At 37.1% G+C, this 4,497-nt stretch overlaps 1 pseudogene; it reads left to right on the top strand.

Moving 5' to 3' along the window:
* The first annotated feature begins 464 nt into the window (after positions 1-464).
* LOC125819832 (uncharacterized) lies at positions 465-1,419 on the top strand (annotated as a pseudogene).
* Positions 1,420-4,497: the final 3,078 nt, after the last annotated feature.

The raw sequence follows: 4,497 nt of genomic DNA, 5'->3' as shown, positions 1-4,497 counted from the left end.
TCTACCTTCCTACAGTTGATGCATTAAGCATTTTTTCCTATTTGGTGTCAAAAACTTTTTAAATTTTGAACTGCATATTTTTTTTGGTTTATGGTAATATCTATTAGAATTTCATAGAAGGAGAAAAACAAAATCATACACAGAGTTTGAAAAAGGAAAGGAGACTTTTATAATTTGTGGTCTAAAATACTCTATCATTTGTATAACTATAAATTATTTAATCAAGGATAAAAAAGAATTATAAAGTTAAATTATTTCCAATTATAGAAATGTGATATTCTAGATATTTACGTATATGTATTTTTTTAAAATTAGTATTCCTAGTTTATATAGGTCCTTTTTCAGTAGGCATAACCTATAATTGCAAGAATCATAACCTCCAAACCTACGATGGTTAAGTGATGAGGAGAACTAATGGGAGAAAACAATTTAGGACTAAATTTACTCAAGATCACAACGAAAGAATGTTGGAATTCACGTGGAAATTGCAGAAGCGAGACGAAGAGCTGATTTACGAGTTTTGCAAATCGGAGTAGAAAAAACGGGTTTTAAGGTATGGTTGCATAGTAATAATAACAAGGAGAATACTAGCACACCTACCGTTGATATATTTCATGAATGCCTCATTCTTAAAATACCTTAGTTTTAAAGAAGCAACACGGATGAGCATTTTCTCCGAAACATGGCTGCAAGCCTGTCGACTCTTTCCAACTTGAAATTCCGAGTTGAATATTCCAAAGGTGATTTGAAAAGTAGTGGATGATATCATGAAGAGATATAGGGACAGAAAAATTCATATAGAAAAGTTTGAATTATGAGAGAACAACCATCATTCGTTCTTTTGATAATTGTCGTGAAGTTTTAGCTTTCCCTCTAATTGATAAGTGGTTTGACATTGCACTTATGAAAGGTGTAAAAGATCTTGAACTCTACTTAACATCATAGCCCTTGGTGCACAGTAAATTCTTTAAGAGAATGGGTTATGAAGTGTTGTACTGTTTTACCTGTTTCGTTATCCAGTGTTGTTGTGAATTATAGTTCTTTGAGAAAACTTTCTCTATCGTTTATATCATTAGACGAAAACATGCTACAGACTCTATTTAATAGTTGTCCATTGATTGAATCTTTCATCTTTGAGTATCACTGGGGCATGATAATGTTTGAGCTGGTGAATCTTCAAAAGAAGAAGTTATTTCCCTAAAGGTCAGCTTGGAGATTCGGTATTGTGGAGGCTTATGGGAGATTGATGCTCCAAATTTGGTATCACTTGAGTACACATGGAATCAAATTCCTCAACTGATAATTGAATCAAGACAACTGAAGCACTTGAAAATCATTCTTCAGTGCTACGACTATTTAAATGCTGGATGGTTTTGTAAGTTGAGGAGTTGTCATCCTAGAAGACTTAACCTGCAATGAACAAGAGAAACACTTACATTTTTCGTTGATCATTTGCTGTATATGAAGAATTCGAGAAGCAAACCTTGGTAGTAAAAGCCTACAAATTTGATAGGAGTAAGAAGAGTTTGCATCCCGTGGAAAGCAAAAGTGGGGAGCGGGTTGCAAGGAACCTTGAAAAGTGAGATACATGTTATATTTTATTCTATAATTTATATTTTCAGGTTAGACCCTAGATACTTTAAGGACTCCAAATTTAAGATTTCACATCAGCTAGTCTTTTATCAAACATGATTAAGTTGGAAATATCAAGGCACAAGGACAATATGTTTGATTTTCAGTTTTCTTTGTAGTTCATGTGGATTTGTTATACGTCCTTTCGAATTATAGATATCGTTCAGAAAATGACTCAGTAACTCATATGTTGTGGTTAATATTTCTCTCTGTCAAAGTTTACAGATAATTTAGCAATGTACATCTCTAAGGCTTGGCTATGGTTGTTCTTTTGTACTAAAATCATGTTTGAAACCGAAATAGTGAAAACGATAGACCCTACGTCATGTCCTGTCATAGAATTGTAAATATTGGATGAGTATGGAATTAACAACCAATTAACTCCTTGGTTTGTTTCAACTTGGATGAGTATGGAATTGACATCATGTCCTGTCATTGTTCTGTTTTGGACTTGTGATATCTCACACTCAACCTGCTGTTTCATACTGGTAAAGTGTTTTCCTTCTTCTAAGATGCTCTCAAGCACTTTGTATGGAAAAGTTTGTGTCTGTAAACCATTTGAAGTACTTATCAGATTGATTACAACAGATGGTGATGTTCTGAAGTTTTAGTTTTTTTATATATAAGTTCTCAAGTCTCAATATCCTCGTTAATGATGACTTCACTTTTGATACCTGACTAATTTTTGTCTGTAAATATTGGTTTTAATCTGTCAAAGATTAAGTTCGGAAAATGTGGGCTGAGTTTCACAAGGCAGTATATAATTCAAAAATGGGATACAGTAGAATATTGTTAATTCGCAACCCTACATGTAGGGGGACGTCCAAAGGTATATTATATTATATAGAGGTGACAAATGGACAGGTTGGTCTGAGATTTGGTGGTCAAAATGAGCTGAGTTATTAAAGAGGACAAGTACTGATTTAATACCAAAGGTCTCACAATTTTTCTTTTCTATAAACTTGTAAATCGTACAAAAAAATTTACAATAAGAATTGTGTAATGAACTTTCTACAAACAAATCCAACACTCAAATGAACAGGGATTTTTTATTGAATTAGGAACTGCTATTACAATGAAAAGAAACAGAAATCAAGCCAAAGGATTACAGAAGAGAAACATAGAGAGAAAGAAGACAGAGAGCATAGTCTGAGAAGAGAGGGAGGAGCAGAACAGATAGTGGGGAGAGAGAGAATTCTAACAATATTCAGCCTACGTACAAAATACCTCTACGCTATTTAATATTCCTATCCTTGTATGTAGTTAACCTAGCGCACTCTAGTTACCCGGGCTTCCAGCTATAGTCTGATAACTTCTGAGTTGGTTTTGTGGCCCTTTTGCTCCTTCTGACTGGATCCTTTACAAATGCCTTAGCTGGCCCAATTTGATCATCACGCCCAACTTGATTATCAAGCCCAATTATATCCGGACTCATCACATTACCCTGTCTCCAATAAGGACCTTGTCCACAAGGTCCGGCATATGTGTAATAGGAGCATCTTGCAAATGAAGAGGAGTGACCTGATTTTCTGGTATGCCTACACAGCGACAAAGCATTGAGACGTGAAAAACAGGGTGTATCCTAGCTTCATTAGGCAAGTCCAGCGTATAAGCAACTGTTCCTTTCTTTTTTTGGACCTTCAACAGACCGAAATAGCGCCTCCCCAACTTGTGATGTCGTTGGAGACGTAAGGAGTGCTGTCTATAAGGTTTTAACTTCACATAAACCCACTCTCCTACACCAAATTCCCCATGTTGGCGCTTTCTATCAGCCACGTCCTTCATTCGTTTTTGAGCTCTCGTCAAATTATTCTTCAATAAGTCCATTACTTCATCCCTTTGCAACAAATATTTTTCCACCAATTCATTCGTGCTACTGCCCAGAATTTAACGGGGAATAGTAGGAGGTTCCCGCCCATACAAGGCTTGAAATGGAGTCATTCCAGCCGCCGCCTGAAGTGCCGTGTTGTACCAGTATTCTGCCCAACGCAACAATGGTGACCATTCATGTGGGCTATCCACAACAAAACACCTGAGATATTGTTCAACACACTTGTTTAGAGCCTTCGACTGTCCATCCGTTTGAGGATGGTAAGCTATGCTCATAGACAATGTTGTTCCCTGTAATCTGTGAATCTCTTTCCAGAAGGACGTCATAAAGCGGGGATATCAATAGGTAACAATTGTCTTGGGAGGACCATGGACGCGAATAATTTCAGAAACAAAGACTGCCGCAACACATTGAGCTGTGAAGGTAGATGGGAGGGCAATAAAATGCCCATATTTAGATAGGCGATCCACAACTGTCAGAATCGTGGCCTTACCCTTAGAAGTAGGTAACCAAGTAATAAAATCCATGGTGACTTCTTCAAATACCAAGTCGGGAATGGGAAGTGGTTGTAGGAGACCGGCAGGTTGTTTGAGTAGATCTTTCATTTGTTGACAGATTTGACAAGAAGACACAGAGGTAGCCACATCCTTACGCATACCCTTCCAATAAAAATTCGAAGACAACCGGTGAAATGTCCGTGAGATACAAGCGCGGCCTCCCACCAGTGAGGAATAAACTCATTTAATAACTGTAATATCATGGGTGAATCCGAAGGAAGAACAAGGTGTTCTCGAAAGAATAGGAGCCCTTCCTTAAAGATAATTTTTTCCAAGTGGTTACTGTTAGAATCAATATGTTGTCGCAACCAGAGCAGCTCATGGTGATTTTGGTTGGCATTTCGCAGTACTTCAATGAATTCATAGGTCGGCCCTGAAATAGCATTGAAAGAGGCCATGGAAACTCGAGAGAGTGCATCGGTAGCAAGGTTGGATCGTCCAGATTAATAGATGATAGAGAAATCAAACCCGACTAGT

This window comes from Solanum verrucosum, unplaced genomic scaffold, assembly GCF_900185275.1.
Source record: "Solanum verrucosum unplaced genomic scaffold, falcon-dt-bn FXZP01000239.1, whole genome shotgun sequence".
Lineage (NCBI taxonomy): Eukaryota > Viridiplantae > Streptophyta > Magnoliopsida > Solanales > Solanaceae > Solanum > Solanum verrucosum.
Note: the sequence above shows the minus strand (reverse complement) of the source record. Positions and strands in the feature narration are given on the sequence as shown.